We start from the raw sequence: 20,564 nt of genomic DNA on the forward strand, positions 1-20,564 counted from the left end.
AAGTATGCAACAACCATCTTGAATAGGTTTAAAATACAAAACAACAAGCGTGCACCAACTCCAACAACTATGGGCTTGAAATTGTGCAAATAAGATTGTAGCAACAATGTAAATCCAACACTATACAAAAGCATGGTTGCAAGTTTGATGTAATTGACTACCACTAGACTTGATTTAATGTATGCAGTGAGTTCAGTCTCTACATTCATGGAGACACTAAAGGGGACATATTGACTAGAAACTAAAAGAATTCTAAGGTATTTTAATGGAACTAAAGGATATGGAATTTTGTATACTACAACAAATGGTTTTAGGCTAGTGGAATATATTGATAATTATTGGGCAATCATTGTAGATGACATAAAGAGCACATCATGTTATGATTTTCATTTGGGTTTTGGAGTCTTTTCATGGGCTTCCAAGAAACAACCAATAGTTTCTCTTTCCACAACGGAAGTTGAATATGTTGCAACAATAGGGGCAACGTGTCAAGAAATTTGGATGACAAGAATATCGAAATATTTATGGTGTGAATAAAAGAAAACAACAAAAATTTGTGGTGACAACAATTCCACAATTACTTTATCCAAAAACTCAGTCTTTCACAAAAGAAGTAAACATATTGACACAAGGTATAATTTTATCATGGAGCTGATCGATAATGGAGAATTGGTTTTGAAACATTGCATATGAAGATGATTATGCTGACATATTCACCAAACCATTAGCAAAATAAATTCTTGTGCATCTAAGTGACTGTTTGAGCATTATGAATATTAGTAGTTGTGATTAAGAAGGAGTGTTGGAAATAATCCCAACTACCAAATCAATTTTTCTGATCAGCCCATACCGAAAGATTACCAACCAATCAAAACTGCACGTTTTACTTATAGGCTAAAGGAACATGAAAGTATATAAATTTCCGACTAGTGTACACGTTTCCCATCTTTGCAACAAATATGTCAATCAAAAGTATGTAAATATTTGTGTGTAGTTGGTTTAGTTATAAATGTTTGCTTGTACTGTGCCCTGAATTAACATACTCACAAATTAATTTGTGTATGTGCACAAGTAATATGCATAGTGTGTAATAAATACCAACACTTGAATTAACATACTCACAAATTAATTTGTGTATGTGCACAAGTAATATGCATAGTTTGTAATAAATACCAACACAAATCTGAAGAATCATCCTTTGATTCTTTTGATTCATCATCTCAAGATGAATTACAGGCACATATACAAGGAAATTCAAATTCAGAAAGTACATCTTGCTCTTGTGGTGAATCTGAAGAATGCGCCTGTCAAATGCACTATGATTCTAATTCAGAGTCATATAGTGATTCAAGTTCTGAGGAAACTTTCTTCAAACCTTAGAAAGAAAAAATTATAATGGCTGCAACTGAAGAAGATGAGATAAAAATATTATCTCAAATCAGAGCGATGGAAGATGGTGATATGAAGACCAGATTGACTGAAGCATTTATGGATCAACTCCGATCCAGCTCTTCCAGAAACTCAGGTAAGAAGCCATTGTTTATTGATGCTTCATTTGAAAGAAATAATTTGATCTTTTCAACGACATCAAGAGAAACCTGATAAGGTGCGTTCCCTCACCTTAGGGGAAGTGAGTAGAGAAATTTATAATATTAAATTAGAAATCTCTTCTCTGAAAACTCAACTGTCTAAGTTTAAAAAGGGTAAAAGAATTTCAGAAGAAGAAGAATCCCATTGGGATACTACAGAACATTCCAGAAACTCAAATGTTGAGATCATTGAAGGGAAGAGGGATCCAGTATATGGATTCCAAGAAATGAGGTTGCTATCTATCTCTTACTAGCAACATCATGTTAAAATAAACATTTGTATTAAAGAAGAGATGTTTGAACTCACAACACTCCTTGATTCAGGAGCTGATGTGAATATTTTGAACAAAAAAGTCATTCCAACAAAATATTGGATCTCTGGAGAAAGAAAATTCGTGGGACTAGGCAAGAAGACGCCCAATTATGAAGTCCCCAAAGCCTCCATTTGTTTTGAGCATCATTGCATTAATATGAAATTTGCAGTTGCAGATATTCCAGTAGATTGCATTTTAGGAAACATATTCCTAACAGCTGCTGAGCCCCATGGGTCAACAAGACTAAAAGGAAATAAATCTGGTTATTTTATATCTGTTCCTACTTCTGCAGGGTCGACAAAGAGAGTTGAACTGCCATACATCTCGAATCCTAGAGTTTCTACAATGGTGCAGACTGTCTAGAATTTGGACAAAGCAGAAGCTAGATTGATAGATCTTAAAGATATGAAATGCACACTCAGGATAGAATATCAGTTGAAGAATCCCCAGGTCATAAGAAAAATTGAAGAGTTAAAGAAGAAGATCGAAGATGAATGTTGTTCTGAAGAGCCAAATGCATTTTGGCACAGAAAGCAACATACAGTGGAGCTTCATTACAAAGAAGGTGACACAGGAAAGCCTTGCAAAAGTAGATCCATCCCCATGAATCAAGAGTACAGAAAGATATGTGAACAAGAAATCAAGCAGCTTTTACAAAGAAAGCTTATTAGAGAATCCAACAGTCCCTAGAACTGTTATGGGTTCTATGTTAATAAGAGAGCTGAACAAATCAGATGAATACCCAGATTGGTAATAAACTTCAAACCTATGAACTCTGTCCTTGCTGATGATACTTATCCCATTCCGCATAAAGGAGATTTAATCAGTAGAATTGCTGGAGCTAAGATATTCTCTAAGTTTGATTTGAATGTAGGTTTCTGGCAAGTTGCCATTGCAGAGAAAGACAAGTTCAAGACTGCTTTCAGTATTCCAGCAAGATATTACGAGTGGAATGTCATGCCTTTTGGGTTGAAGAATGCACCATCAAAGTTCCAAAAGGTAATGGACAAGATATTCAAGCCATACTTTGATTGGCTCATAGTTTATATTTATGATATTTTAATCTTTTCAAAGAACATTCAAGATCATTTTAAATATGTTCACACATTTAACCAATTGGTGAAGCATAATGGTCTTGTTCTGAGCAAAAAGAAGATAGAAGTCTTCTAGACTACTATCAAGTTTCTTGGCCATACCATTTCAAATGGACAAATATCTTTACAGAAACATGCTTTGGAATTTGCTCATAACTTCCTTGATATTATCACAGACAAGAATCAGTTGCAAAGATTCTTGGGATGTTGAAATTATGTTAGCAATTTTTACCAAGACTATGCGAGTGACAGGAGCTTGTTGAATAAAAGTCTCAGAAAGAATCCTCCAAAATGGACAGAAGCTCATACCAAGGCTGTCCAAAATATTAAAGCCAAAGTAAAAACTCTTCCCATATTATATGTTGCTGATGATAATGCATTTAAAATTGTTGATACAGATGCAAGTAATATTGGATGGGGAGGAATTTTAAAGCAAAGAATTGGTGACACTGAACAAGTTGTTCAGTATGCATCTGGGACTTGGAACCCAGCTGAGCAAAACTATTCCACAATAGAAAAAGAGGTTAAAGCTGCATGGAATTGCATCAATAAATTTGATGTCTATCTGATAAACAAGCAGTTCTTATTAAGAACTGATGCATCAACACTTCATTATGTTTTGAAAAAAGACATCAAAAAGCTTGGAGAAGCAATGTTTGCTAGATGGCAAGCACTCTTTGCCAATTTCGACTTCCAGGTCAAACATATAAAGGGAGAACAGAACAGTCTTCTAGACTTTCTTAGCCGAGAGTACATCCAGCACCAAAACCACCAGGACCACATCATGGTCATAGTCACTGAATGGGATCAGGCCCAAAAGCAAGAAGTGCTACGAACTATTCCTGACAACCAAGATTGGGAAGAATACAAGAGAAATTGGAAACCCACTTGGCAACTGAGGAATACAAAAGTACTTGATGCTAATCTACAACCGCATACAGATATCCAGCATCTCGTACCTGAAAGAAAAAACGTATCCAAAAGGCAACAGATGGATACATGACATGATATATGAAAAATAAAAAGGAGAGGCCAGATATGCAGAAGTAGCTTTACATCAAGATTTCCATGATATATCTGGTATTTGGTACCATGGAGGGGTTCGGAGTGGAATATATGAGAAATATTTCTGCATACATCGTACCAGAATTTTATCATGAACTTGGCGTACTCATAATGCAGCCACATGGCCAAAAGGAGACCCAACAATTATATTTCCTGACACTGTTTATGATTTTGCAGGATATAAAAAATGTGGTGGGATTTCCTCAATGTAGATGACAAAGAAGAAACACATTATACTAAACTCAATTTTAGTACAATTGCATCTTTCCAAGGAAACCATCTTTCCAAAGAAACCAGCATGCTGATTGGTTTAAATAGTGGTGGACTAACTATGGGGTCAACAGAACTACCATGGATCCAATCTATCATGAAAATTTTTGCAGGCATCATTGTGACATATACTTTGAGCATAATATTGGAGAATGTTTCCATAGGCCATATAAAACTATTAAAGAAATGTATGATGAATGGAAACCATTCCATGACATAAATAATTCCTTAAAAGAATACATGAAAGGTCATTATGAATGGTTAATCTTAACCAAAATTAAACATCAAATAGTTCTGGGAAAACCCATGATTGTCAGGCGAATTTTTACTAAAGCCTGGGACGAATTGATGTATAAAAGAGACAGATTCCCAGAAATTAAAGTATTCTGACAGTTATCATGGGCTTATCCATAAAAGCATCCCTTGTGTAATCATGATGTCTAGTCACAAGGACTTAATTGTGGTCAGTTTTTCCCGTGGGCTTTTGTTGTACAAAAAGCATCCACACTGTAAATTTCCGTCAATAATTTCTCATCCAGGCTTTATCATATGAAAGTATCCACTTTGTAAATAGTATATTTTCCGTAAGATTTACTTTTCCGGACTGGAATATTTGTGCGGATGTCACCTCGGTGTTACCTGAAAGAAATGATTCCATCCACCTGTCCAATGCTCTACAATGATGTTTGTCCCCCCTAATTTCCAATAAATAGAGGGTAAGGCTCATTCATGAGGCATTCAGAGTTTGGAGTGTCTAGAGTCATAGAGAGTCTTAGAGATCTGAGAAGCCTCCGTATCAGTGTGCTCGGCACTAGTAAGAACTTCAAGTGGCTAGATCTACTAGTAGTTAGTCAAGTTTGTATATGAGTCCAGTGTGTATATTCTGAGGCAGAGCCTATCAATTGCCAGGTAGCCTTCGATATTGCTCCTTCCATGCGAAGACCATAAAGTCCGATAAACTCAACGATAGTCAATCTCTGATAAGGATTTTTTCTCTGCAATTTGCAAGTCTGTAATCTCTGAAATCTTCAATCTGTAATCCATCTTTGTTTCTAAAATAATATGAGTACACCATTCCACATATGAATACATCTGTGCATTTCTATTGACTGTTGTGGTGGTAGTTGTCTAGCTATCTTCATCCGAAGTTCATCAGGAGTTCGCTAAAGAATTGAAGGGATGCCAGACCATTGTTAGGCGAGGAAGTCATTTGTTCAGGTCGCAGAGCGTGAAAGATTTGAGTAGGTTCACACTGAGTTCGCCATTGGTTCACCAGGAGTTGGTTCGCAAAGACAATTGAAGAGACACAGTAAGGCCAAGAGTAAGAGCAAGCTTGTGACAGAAGCCCCTACTGCTAAAATTGGTATCAGAGCTAGTAATGTCTGGTTCATAAGGTCGGTATTCTAAATCAAACACTCATATTAAAGATGGATTCATTCAGGAAATTTGTTTTCTTCAGAGAATTAGAAGATATAGAGTCTTTTGCAGAAGAAAATCCTCTTAGAGATATGTTTGTGTCAAGTTCTAGTAGAGTCCTTAACCAAGCTAAACTTGAATACAAAGAACCCTAGCCCTCTGCTCGCTGGCAGTTACTTGAAATTTCTGCATCAGAAGTATATAGTGATTTGTCTATGTTTCACCTGAAAGCTGTCACTAGAATAAGTATTAAAGAGTCTACTAGTGAGATACAAGAAAATGATGATAATATTTAGACTATTCCTTTATTGGACCCCAAAGCTCTACAAGCCAAAGCTAAAAGATTAAATACCCAATATCTACACTTGGGATGTATTAGAATTGGAATCCACCCTTTAGTTCACCAAGGGTTGAATACTTTTGTGTTGGCTACTGTTCGAGACCTAACCCACAATAAGTATACTGATTCCTTAATTGGAGGCATTGTTGCTTCCTTGTCACATGGCCCTGTCTAGTTTGACTGTTATCCAAATTTTTCTGTTTATGTCTATGATGAGACAATCAAAGATATCTTACAGCTGCAAATTCAAACCTCAGGGTTTGATATGAGAGATAAAAGATATAATATTGCGATACAGTTGAAAGGATGTTTTAGACATACCAATACTTTGTGGCCAGCCATAAAGCATACTCCCAGCCAAAAATCAAAGTCTAGTGTTGTCATCCTTACAGATCTGAAGAATCAAAAAAATAGAACACCAGACTATTATGTGGGAAGACCTCAATTTCCTTGAGCATTGGGTAGTGGCGAATCCAGAGCCTCATATTCCAGAAAGAATAACCTCTGCTGATATAAAAGAAAACCAGTCTTCTACAATTTTGTCATTTCCCAAAAGATCGACCATTGATTATAGAGGAATAGAAAAAGCTTGTAAAAGCTCCAAGTACTATAGGGATCCTTCCATTGTTGATACCGCATGTTCCACCTCCACTTGTAAACATATTTCATTATTTGAGTTTGCCCAGATAGTTAACTTCCATTCCTTAGAAGTTACTTGTCCAGAGTGCCAAACTGCTATAAATTTGAGTATGCGTGCTGAGTCAGTCATTCATATTAACCACCATCCCAGAACTGGTGAAGCACCTCCTTCCACTTTTGTTAATCCATTCCCTAATCCTAAATGTGCTGATATACCTTTCCCACATGAGTCAGATGCTGACCATGTCCTTATGATGCATGAGATCATAACTATTGAAGGAGAAGACCCTAGACTGACAGAATTGATGAGTCTGATGAGACCTGCTAAACCAAAGTATGGTTTGGGATATCTGGAGCAAGCAAAGGGTATTATTCCAGCCTGTAGATTTTCTCCTATTCCAAATGACTGTAAGAAACCTTCAGTCATGGAAATGCATAAATTTTTCACTCTTATGTTTGGATGCCTAAAATCAGAAGTGCTTGCCAAATGGATGAAAGCCATGATAAACTGGGATTTATTTAGAGCAAAAATTTTGGTGTGCACGTAAAACATAGTATTGACTATAAAATCCTAGTTTTTAGTTTTTATAGTATCCTCTACATTCAAAATAACACCAAGCCTATCCATTATAATTTTAACAACGATCCAAATTCAATAGTATGATAAGTCTTGTTAAAACCTATTTTTTTCTCAGTTTACTGAGAGTCTAATGTATAAGCCCAGAAACTTAGTTTCTAATCACTAAGATTAACCATTTTTAAGGATAATGCAAAGGATTCTCCATAGATTAGAGATAACAACATTCAAAATTGACAACCTCATTTGCTAAGTTCCAGTTCCATTGTCCACATCATAGAAGGGTCTTCTTTCTTTTTCTTATATTAAGCAACTCAGTTAGTTTATTCGTACCTAGTTGTAATCACTAAGATTAACCATTTTTAAGGATAATACAAGGGATTCCCCATAGATTAGAGATAACAACATTCAAAATTGACAACCTCATTTGCTAAGTTCCAGTTCCATTGTCCACATCATAGAAGGGTCTTCCTTATTTTTCTTATATTAAGCAACCCATTTAGTTTATGGGTATCTTGGGGAAAGTACACTATTCTACATGTAGTACTTCATCCAAAGCATGCACTCTTAGCTAGTGCTAAGAACCTTGGAGAATTGCTTGAAAAGTTATATGCACCAAGCACTAAGTTAATAGTTAATAATTGGAAGAGAGTTTTTTTCATTTTTCTATTAGGATTAAGAAATAGTGTTCTATCTAATAGATAGGAGAAGATGGTGCTAAGAACTTGGGAGGATTGCTTGAAAAGTTATATGCACCAAGCACTAAGTTAATGATTGGAAGAGTGTTTTTTTCATTTTTCCATTGGATTAATGAATAGTATCCTATCTAATAGATAGGAGAAGATTGGATTAATGAATAGTGTCCTATCTAATAAATAGGAGAAGATGGTACAAACCAATGATTGACTTGGTGATAGTGTTTTTTTCATTTTCCCATTGTATTAATGAATAGTGTCATATCTAATAGATAGGAGAAGATGGTACTTGGGTGATAGTGTTTTTTTCATTTTTCCTTTGGATTAATGAATAGTGTCTTATCTAATAGATAGGAGAAGATGGTACAAACCAATGATTGGCTTGGTGATTCTTCATACTTTTCTCGTGAAGAAGTGCATATATTTACAAGGTTTTAAGCAAGAATCTATCCCTTCAAAGATGATACAAACTTCAAAGATGGTACAAACCAATGATTGGGTTAGTGATTGTTCATAATTTTCTGGCGAAGAAGTGCATATATTTACAAGGTTTTAGGCAAGAATCTATCACTTTAAGGTTTCATGCAGGTTAAAAAATCTCTTAATGAAACGCTTCCAAAAGATGCATAGGGCTTCCTCATACTAGTAGCTACTATAATTCATATGGTGTGTAATCCTAGCACATCAGTTTCAAATAAAACATTGAAATTGGATGTGTAACCCCACCCCACCAGGATTGGTAGACATTTTCTCAACATCCTACTTCTTGGCCATATCGATGATGTTATTGTTTGTGAATCCGTCTTCTAGGCACTCTTTAGTCGCATGACTTCTTCAAAATACTGATCTGATAAGTCTTCTTCAAAATACTGATGTGATAAGTATATGGAATAAGGCCAAAAAAATATACCTGAAGATGTCGTGAATATATGGAAAACGGCCAAAAAAAAATATACCCGAAGATGTCGTGAATATGTCACCCTTAATTGTTTCTGATTGTTTTCTATTTCTTATTCACAAATGGTCTTCCTAGTTCTCTCCAATTTATGCGTTCATCTTGGAGGCATTTTTCTTGTAATCATCTCCATCGACATCGAATTATCTAAGATTTAATAGTTTTTTTATATATTTCTAACATTGCAAATCAAAAAGCAATTTAATACGAAGAAGTGATTTATTTACAACAATCACTTCTTGAATATTGTCATGGACTTCTTAAACTTTAGTCGTTGATAGTTAGGGTTAGTGTCAACACCAAATAGCGGTGCATCTTTTCTAACAGGAGATAGGGAGCTAATAACGCAGGTCTTATATTTGGGAAGCAGAATTTAGTAGTCAAACTCCTGTTTTAATGCTGAGATGCTACTCCTCAGGAAGCTACTATTGAGACATACTAATGCGAATATGATTTATGTTTGTAATTTATCAAATGTTTAGATTATTGAATTTTCTGTAATCCAGTTTGAACATTCGCAATTGCCATAAGATTCCTTGGGATGGGTTGATGATTCCTTGGCCATAAGATTGGATGAGAATCCAGAAATTATTTCATAATCCAGAAATTATTTCATAGTTAGCGTAAAAAATCTCTGAATGTAATAGTGATTGATCTTCAGTTCATTACATTTTTTCATTTCACTGTCTTTTAAAGAATTTTGTGAAGATGATAAGTTATTTTTTCACAACTATCTTTATTTGGAATGTAGATTTTGGGAATATTTTAGAATCTATGGAAAAGATGAATGTATGTATTTATAATTGATTAAAATCTGTGAATGTGTTCTTGATTGACTCTTTGTTCATAGCTTTCTGCATTTCACTAATTTTTGTGAAGATGATAAGCTAATTTCCTACAAACATCATTATTTCAATTGTAAGTACATCATTACTTCAATCATTACTTCAATTGTAAGTTTTGGGGATGTTTTCTAATGTGACGTTTGAAATCTACAATCTACTTAAATTTAAGTCAAAATCTACGAACTGAAATCCTCAAATATCGTTTTAGTTATTCTAATCGCCACACTAAGTAAGCCTTTTCCTTCCTATCTAGCAACGACCTACTTCATAAAATAATTAGCAAATTTGGTTTTATTTTATTGTTCTATGATGTCGTTGTCGTTCACTGGTTATAAGGATTCCACGTTGTTTGTGGACACATCCCATGTTCAGCCCTTTCCTTCCTATCCAGCAACGACCTACTTCATAAAATAATTAGCAAATTTGGTTTTATTTTATTGTTCTATGATGTCGTTGTCGTTCACTGGTTATAAGGATTCCACGTCGTTTGTGGACACATCCCATGTTGGGATTCCACGTTGTTTGTGGACACATCCCATGTTAGCAGCTGTTTTTGTTCTCTACTTTTCTGCTCGAATGCAAGATGTGGAAATCATTTTTTAACTTAGTGGATTGATTATACAATAGTCAAATAGTCAAAGAATGAGAACCAATTGAGAATTTTCGATAATTCAAAATTCAGGGACATGGAGACTAAGTGTCAAATCGTGAGCCAGCTAAGAAAGATAATCTGTAGCTAGATGATTAGGTATTTTAACGTGAAGCCGTACCTTTTGAGCGGCATTCAGTTAGGACGATCATTTTTAGGTTCCAACCTTGAAGATGGCCATGTCAAAAAAATGCCTGGGTTAAGAAAAGAGTATGAGACTAAGTCTGTACTTGTATTTTGTATTTTTCTTTCAATATAAACTAATTTCCAGCTTTAAGAAGATGTGGGGGAAGTATTTTATTTTAACCTAACCTACATTCATCATAGAACATTGGTTTCCTCCCAGCAAAGTTACAAAAATTGTCCATAGAACATTGGTTTCCTCCCTGCAAAGTTACAAAAATTGTCCATAAAACATTGGAGACCTGCCCATGAGGAAAATCCTATTAATGTGATCTGACCTTGTTCTCTCATTGGAGTGAAGAAAAAGAAACATTTGGTTTACATATTCATTTTGAATGTTTCTTTCCTTTACAGAGGTTTATATTTTACAACATAATCAAGCATCATGCCCTTTAGTTGTTGTTTTTCTAGGATGGAATTTTGTCATTAGATTGTAGACGTTAGAATATTTTGGGAAATTTGATTGAGAAGAGTGAAATTAATTGTTTGAATAATCTCATTCAAAGTCAATTATTCAAAGTCAATTGTTTGATTTAATTTTTTTCTTTTTTTAAGAGGTATTTTTATCTGGATTGCTGATTTGCCAAATATTTGGCAATCAGATGGACATGGGTGTTGTCAATTATTTGACCGCACCCATATCCATCCCATGTCCTATCAATTATTTGACTGCACCCATATCCATCTAATTTTGCGGAATATTTGGCAATCAGATGGACATGGGTGTTGTCAATTATTTGACCGCACCCATATCCAGGTGTTGTCAATTATTTGACCGCACCCATATCCATCCCATGTCCTGTCAATTATTTGACTGCACCCATATCCATCTAATTTTGCCGAATATTTGGCAATCAGAGGGACATGGGTGTTGTCAATTATTTGACCGCACCCATATCCATCCCATGTCCTGTCAATTATGCACCCATATCCATCTAATTATCGAATATTCAACGAATCAGCAATCGAAATAAAATTAAAATTTTTAACCAATCTCTCCGTAAAACTAATCCCATACAAAATCAACTATTTAACTTTACTCTTCTCTTTATTTACCAATCCCTCAATAAAACTAATCCCCACATTAATAAAAAACAAATCCCTCAATAAAATTAATCCCCAGATGATTGACGCACAACTGATAAAACACAAATTGCCCCTCCCAAAACCCACAATCATAACATAAATAATCCTAAATACTAATAATTACGAAATTTCCTCACTTTATTACGAAGGATGACAGTGTGTCCTTCCTGACCGTTTAATATTTCATTGCATCATTCTTTTTCAACTGGAGGCTTTTCAAAATCCTCTCCATGGATGACTTAATTTCGCTTCTTGTCATTTTCTGTCATCAAGGCCCGTCTTTGGATTAAAGCTTCTCCTAATTATCCACGTGTCATTCCACACCTTTCCTTAGTGTTAGCCGAGTCTATGGATGACATGGCTATCGAGAAGAATAATGTCCTCATCCGCTCTCCAGATATCACTAGATATCATTATGCCAGCTTTCCTCAATGTTAGTTAATTAAGGCATTAGTTGATGATAGGATGATTTAATTAAGTTAAAAATGGTCCATAAAGTTATGTATTTTTTATATGAATTCTTTATATTAGTTGATGATACGATGATTTAATTAAGTTAAAAATGGTCCATAAAGTTATGTATTTTTTATATGAATTCTTTATATTAGTTGATGATACGATGATTTAATTAAGTTAAAAATGGTCCATAAAGTTATGTATTTTTATATGAATTATTTATATTATAGATAAAAAAATTTAAGTTTTTAGATTCGAGAGATCATTCAAAATGTGTCACTAGTTACAACCATATATGTTTGTTTCGGTTGTGGTCTACCTCTTGGGAAGTTCTACTCTAGTCTAAAAAGGACTTTAGACCAAAAAAAAAAAAAAAAAACCAATGTCTCTATATCGTTTCAACCATACTACTATAACTATCCTATTAACAGAAGTAATATATTTGTTTCTTTACAACATAAAAGAAACATTGTTGCATAAAGAAAATAGAGGTCAAAAATATTGAGAAAACTATCTTAGGAAACTCATGGTGCCACTTAAGCGATAAGAAGATAATGTCAATCAGATCTATTGGGGTTCTTAGAGGACTCTTTTCTCTAAGATTCATTATGAATGCATGTTAGGAGCAGAGAAAAGTGAGGTTCCATGTGACGTGGAGCTAGGGAGGGAAGTTGTCAGCAAGGAGCATGAAGGAAGGTGACAGAGGAGAAGCACAGTGTAGGGTTAAGGTCACAGAAAAGGATAGAACAAGACATTAGGGAGGGGGAGGAATCATTTCAGCTAAAGATCAGAAAAAATTCCAAAGCACCAATTAATGAAACAAGGAAACACAAAGGTTCTAGAGGAGAGAGTTAATTTGAGAGAGTCCTTTGGGATTAAGACACTCACCTTTGTAATAATCACAGAATATTTATACCTAGTGTTGTGCTTTGTATAACTAGTCAACTCAAGAGGAGGTGTGGATGATGAGGCGATTCTTTCACTGAGGAGGCTGGCAACTAGAGCATCCCCAATTGGAGGAAGCTTATACCAAGACTAAGAGTAAAATGTTATTGGAGGAAGCTTATACCAAGACTAAGAGTAAAATGGTAAACAATTGCCAATATTCCCCAGTCACGCAACTAAGTTATGAAAATGTGAAGCACCAAGGGCCAAGGAGGAGCCAAGCTCTTGGGAAACCAACTGTGTAGTATACCTAGGGGGGATATTATGGGGTAAAAAGGGAGGTACCCAAGGTAATAAGGTAATAATGAGATGTAAGGATAATAAATAAGTGGGCCATAGTTAACAAATAAAGTTGTTAACCTGCATCATGTAAGGGACCACAAGTAGTTAGAAATAATGTGATAAGTCCATTGTATTAGATATATGGTATTGAGAGACCTATGGTAATGATCCATGATATTGTATGTATCAAGCCTATATAGAGGCTAGAGACTCCACATAGAGAGATGTGAAGAATTATTGTATTAACAAGCATATGGCTTGTGGAGTGTTCTCATTCCTTAAGGAGTGATTGTATGGCATTACCCTACCTTAAGGGTTTGATATAAATAAATAGACACATTTCTATATTCAGATCATGTTATTTCTAGGCATATTTATATTCTCATATATTTGTAGGTAAGATATATTACAAGTGGTATCAAAGCACTTTCTTGGGCATAGCGAAAAGATTTTATTTTTACTTTTGCAGATTTTTTTTTTTGCAACGAGTTTGCAGATCAGATCTGAAACTTATGGTGAAAAAATTGCAGAATCTAATTGTATATCTAGATTCTTTGTGAAAAAATACCCTAATTAAAAAAAAAATCGGCCAAATTGGAGTCCGGATGAAGGAGATATTGTTGATTTAAAAATCAGTGGTGTTGTAGAATTGCTTTTTACCACAATTCGTGGACGGCGGATCTCCAGTCAATTTTTGTAGTTTTGTGGGAGAATTTTGAGAAACTAATTGCATATTTGAGATCATCTTGAAAAATTACCTAATTTGGAAAAAAAAAGCGATCGAATTGGAGTCTGGATGAGGGAGATATCGTTGATTTAAAATCAGTGTTTTTTTATTTTTTTATTTTCAGAAATTTTTGTGATGGTGGGACAGTACAACGAAAATATGAAATTCCAGAGTGCCTAGATCGAGATTTCTATCACATGGGAAGATGCAGAATGGTCGTTCCATTTCCAAAAACAAGTTATAATAAGGATTCTGAGAAATATTGATCGAGTTGTGTCCATTTTAAATTTTCGCCAAAGTAAGTGATTTTTTTTCAAAACCCTCTTCATGGCTTCTAGCAATCACTTTTTTACAGGGAAAGATAATGGTCCTACTATTGAAGAATTCCTAAAAGATTCGAAGAGAACCATTCCAAAACATTGGAAAGGTTTATTATGCCTTGGGCTGAAAGATGAGGCTGCCATATGGTGGAGCTCACTTGACAGCAATAAGTTGTCCAAACTTTCGGATGAAGAATTTGAAAAACTGCTTTTGGACAAATGGTCTCATGCTACATAATAGGAGAATGAAACACGAAAAATGTTATTTTCTGATGATGTCTACTTATTACAGGTTCAGGGATGTATTCAGAAAGAGAAGATAATTGTGTATATCAATCGTAATAGCAAGCATAATTTCATTAATGTTCATTTGGCTAAAAGATTGTAAATCCTAGCCAAACAAATGGAGTGCACACAGGTTAAAAATGAGCAGGTGCAAGTTTATAAAGATTTGAAGATTTCTATGGATAAGTATGTATTGCATTTTGATTTTTATGCTTCAGATATGGTAAATGTAGATGTTGTTTTAGGATACCCTTGAATGGAATCTATTGGTACTATCAATATTAATGTGCAGAAGAAATTCTTGAAGCTCTGGTACAAAAAGAAAAAAATTACATTACACGATATTTCCATCAACAAACAGGTAGAGTCCAAGGAGGCTAAAGCAGAAGATATTGCAGGTACTGACACATCAGATGAGGAATCCGTGGTTGAATTAATATTGGAAGATAAGAAGCAACTGCAGGCGCCACAACATGTACCAGATACCAATCAGGCCCCATTAGGTGGTGAATTAAGGAAAGATACACCATTGGTTAAAACCTCAGCATATCACCACCCACATCACCCAGCAAGAAAACAACCAACAAGATGGCAACGAATCAGCAACAAGGACAAAAACCCCTGCATGATAGATAAAGTGGTGCGACAATCCACCCACAACACATAAACAAAGAGGAATCGCCAAGATCAACTCCCATCTCAAGCGAGCGAGGTATCGGCTATATCGAGTAATCACTTGTCTCTAGGATGGCTAGATGCACATACATGGTACCAGTGGACTACTCTTTTGAGTAGATCTTATTATTTGTGTTCTTCTTATGTTTCAAGGACAAAACATGTTTAAGGGGGGTGGAATGTATTATACCTAGGGGGGATATTATGGGGTACAAAGGGAGGTACCTAAGGGAATAAGGTAATAATGAGATGTAAGGATAATAAATAAGTGAGTCATAATTAATAAATAAAGTGGTTAATCGCATCATCTACGACCACAAGTAGTTAGGAATAATGTGATAAGCCCATTGTACTAGATATATGGAATTGAGAGACCCATGGTAATGACCCATGGTATTGTATGTATGAAGCCTATGTAGAGCCTAGAGACTCCCCATGGAGAGATGTGAAGGATTATTGTATTAACAAGCATATGGATTGTGGAGTGTTCTCCTTCCTTAAAGAGTGATTTTATGGTGTTACCCTACCTTAAAGGTTTGATATTAATAAAGAGACACATTTCTATATTCAGTTCTTGTTATTTCTGAGCATATTTCTATTCTCATATATTTTCAGGTCAGATATATTACACTATGGAAGTAAGAACTCCACTAAAATATTCACAAAAGGAGGAAGGGGTGACTAGATCATGAAGACTTGGACCAACCCCCAGTACAAATGTAGAAATAGTAGGTTGTTGGCAAGGGAGTGGCTCACAGAGACAGATAACAATGTTAAGAGAAACATAAAAATCAAACAGGGAGTTGAATACCATGTTGAAGCTAGGGTCAAAATGCTAATTAACTTTGGTAGATTTTAGCATTAAGTGTTGCATGCAATTAGGACCAGGCTTGATAGCAGGGGGGTTGTTTTCATTGTTGAGGGGATAGGATGGTGGTGGTGTTTTCCTATCACCTTCGCTCGAGTGTGTGGCCACCCATATTAAGGGATATTATAGATAATTTAATTAAGTCAACTAATTTATAAATTTTGATAAAAAAATTATATTATTTAATGGTTACAAATATGTATTTTCTTTTATAAATTTAAAGATCTAATTTCGAGGAGAAAATATTTACATCTTTATCGATTTTATTAATTAATTTTATATTAAGAAATTACAAATAATTTGTCTCAAATTTATAAATATTAATTTATTTTTTTCGCAAATTAATTTCTTTATTCATATCTACATTTGTTTGACGAATACATGTCCAAAATATCTCAAAAATAATTTCGATAATTAAATTTATAATTTATTTTATGAAACACTCGGATCTTTTAAAAATCAACCAAAAAACAAAATCATGGTTAAATTTATAATTTATTTTATGAAACACTCGGATCTTTTAAAAATCAACCAAAAAACAAAATCATGGTTATCTACCTTCTTTACATATGGTGGGTGATCTTTGCTAGGTGTGTTCTTTTTTATTCCCTTGTTCACAACATGAATGCAAAAAAAAGCCCTTAAAAATGTAGTGCACTCAACCTCATCATAACTTCAACAATGGAATGACATAATGCATACATCTCATAGTTACTACGGACCAAAGCAACGTTATGAGGAAATAATCTAGTATGGAAATATAAGAATGAATGATGCATAAGAAATTCTAAACATCAAATCTCATTGGCCGAAAAAATAAATAGTATGTCCTATAAATTTATGTTTATGTTTTTTTTTTTTTTTTCTTCACTATTAAGTTTTGATCGATTTTTTTCCAAGACCATTTGCTAATACGTTTGATATAAATAAATAATGTATACTTTGTTGTACAACTAGCCTATTAATAGGAATCAAAGTTTATACCATCCTTTACATGTATTCACTAAATTTTGGAAAATTATTTCGATGGATTTTCTAGGAGGCTTACCAACAATTAGGAAGGGACTTGATTACTTGTTTTGTTTATACCATCCTTTACATGTATTCACTAAACTTTGGAAAATTATTTCGATGGATTTTGTGGGAGGCTTACCAACAATTAGGAAGGGACTTGATTACTTGTTTATTGTAATTGATAGGTTCATCAATATGTGAATTCTCATGCCTCATAAAAATACCATCAAAGGACAAGAAGAAATAAAATTGTTCTTTAAGCATGTCAGGGTGCACTTTGGGATACTATGGAACATCATTTCAAATACAGACACTAGAAAGCTTCTTAATGCATTTTGGACTATATTATGAGAAATGATGGATATAAATTTAAAAGGGTCTATAACATTGCATCCATATATAGATGGGCTAAAATGAATTAGTCAATAGGACTTTGGTGCAACTTTCGACTTGTTACAATCATCAAAATATATAGGATGAAAATGTAATCTATATACAATAGTCTTATAACAGAACAACCCAGACTTTTAGCAATAAGTGCTCTTGTGAAATTTTCATTAGATATTTACCACCTTCACCCTTAGATGTTGTATATGGAAAGCAATGAGGAGTGAGGGGGGACCTCACATGAGATTCATTAAGAGCATAAATTTGTGTTGAAAATATTAGATAGATCCATTTGTAGGTACATGAGACATTGAAGAATTTATAGTAAGAAAATAAGATTAGGCATGGTCAACATGGACCAAAGAGTCCATTCAAAGTAACTGATAGAGTTTATTTATAGTTGAACAAGGAAATACTACAAGGTTTTGTTAATAATATCAAGGCTTTGTGTTCTTTCCAAAAATTCAAATATGTTATGAAACCAACTCAAGAAAAGATAGAAAAGATAGATCAACGCCTTAGAATTCAGCCTCTTCGAGGGGGCAACCTCCTTTACATTACATAAATGAACAATTCTTGGATGATACAAATGACAAAACCTCCTTTCTATATATAGGAGTCTAAGGAGTCACAATATAATCCAGCTGACCTAACAATAATAATATAAAGCCACAAAAATAACAATAGAGGGATTCTATGGGGCACAGAAATAACAATATGGGGGTAATAGGGGCACAACAATATAAATAAGGGGTATAACTACAATAGTAATGGGGTAATCACTAGTATTATAGGGACCCAACATGCCCCTCTCCTTCAAAAAAGTGTTGTCCTCAACGCTTGAGTAGTTCTGGATACTTCTGCATAAAATTCTCATCCTCCCATGTGGAATCTTCAGCGGATAAGTTCTTCCACTTGATAAGATACTCTGAAATTGATCGATTTCGTAGCTGTCGAGTTCTTGTTTCTGTGACTGCTTCCGGTTCCAATATAATTTTTCCTTCCTCGTCAAGTTCTGGCAATATTGTTTGAACTGGGAGCTTGTCGCCTATAACCTTCTTTAAACATGAAACATGGAAAACTGGGTGCAATCGAGAAGCTGCAGGAAGCTCCAATTTGTATGCCATAGTACCAATCTTTTGCAACACCTTGTACGGACCATAATACTTTGGTGATAATTTATTATCCTTCTTAGCTTGCTTTAGGGACATTTGCTTATATGGTTGTAGCCGTAGGAATACCCAATCACCTACATCAAAACTTCTTTCACTGCGATGTTGATCTGCCTGTTGTTTCATTCTATTTTGTGCCAACACGAGGTTATCCTTTAAGAGTTGGAGGACTTGTTGTTGATGTTCGATGTGATGTTCCACTGCCTGAACCTTAGAATTTTCTCTTAAATATGATGTGATGGATGGTGGTTGATACCCATAAAGTGCCATAAATGGGGTCATTTTTGTTGCTGTATGGAAGGAAGTGTTATACCACCATTCAGCCAGAGGCAACCATTTGACCCATTGTGTCTGTTTATCAGATACAAAGCAACGAAGATATCCTTCCAAACATTTGTTTACTATCTCAGTTTGCCCATCAGATTGAGGATGATAAGATGAGCTATGAGCTAACTGAGTACCAAGACAAGAAAATAATTCTGTCCAAAAATTTCCAGTGAAAATGGGATCTCTGTCACTTACAATAATCTTTGGGTTTCCATGTAGCTTTTGAATTGTTTCCATAAATGCAGTAGAAACTGTACTGGCTTTAAATGGATGTGATAATGCACAAAAGTGTGCATACTTGGTAAGTCTGTCAACTACCACCATGATGACACTCTTTCCCTCAGACTTGGGTAAACCTGTGATAAAATCCATTGAAACCTCCTCCCAACGTTGGCTTGGAATGGATAAAGGTTGTAATAGACCCGGTGTCTTAATTGTTTCAACTTTATTTTGTTGGCAAACCAAACATTCTGCCACAAACTTTTGAATATCTGATTTAAGGCCATCCCAAAAAAATTCCTTCTTAACCCTGTGGTAAGTTTTTAAAAATCCTGAGTGCCCTCCTAAGGGAGAAGTGTGCAATTCCATAAGAATCTTTTGTTTTAGCTGGGAATTCTTACAGAGGTATAAGCGATCTTTGTACCATAACGAATCATTTTTCCAGCTAAATGTATCAGACATACTGGAATCTTGTTGTAGCTTTCGAATAAGTGCCCACACTTCTTCGTCATTCTTCCATTCCTCCCTTGCTTCGTTTATCCAATCTGGTTGGATAATAGAAATGGCACACAACAATGCTTCCACATCCTCATCCTTTCTTGAGAGTGCATCTGCCACCACATTTTGCTTCCCTTTTTTGTAGATGATTTCAAAGTCATAACCCAACATCTTTGTGACCCACTTTTGTTGCTCTTCAGAGGATAATCTTTGTTCTAAAAAGTATTTAAGGCTATCATGATCCGTTTTTACCTTGAAGTGTCTTCCCATTAGGTAGGGTCGCCATTTCTTAAGTGCATGGAGTATTGCCAACATTTCCTTCTCATAAATAGCTTTGCTTAAAAACTTTCCCTTGATTGGACGACTTTCAAAAGCAATGGGTCTTTCATCTTGCATTAGAACAGCACCAATTCCATTTCCTGAAGCATCACATTCCACAATAAAGGTTTTTGTGAAGTCCGGTGTAGCTAAGACCGGTGCTTGGCACATTGCCTCTTTAAGATGTTCAAAGGCCTTTGTTGCTTCCGGAGTCCATGAAAATGCATCTTTCTTCAATAATGTTGTTAGAGGTGCTGCTATTCTCCCATAATTCTTAACAAACTTGCGATAATACCCTGTCAACCCAAGAAATCCTCGCAGATGCTTTATGGATGTGGGGATTTTCCATTCCTT

Source organism: Pinus tabuliformis, chromosome X (genome assembly GCF_031772625.1).
Source record: "Pinus tabuliformis cultivar Carrire ecotype Pingquan chromosome X, CPIR1, whole genome shotgun sequence".
NCBI lineage: Eukaryota > Viridiplantae > Streptophyta > Pinopsida > Pinales > Pinaceae > Pinus > Pinus tabuliformis.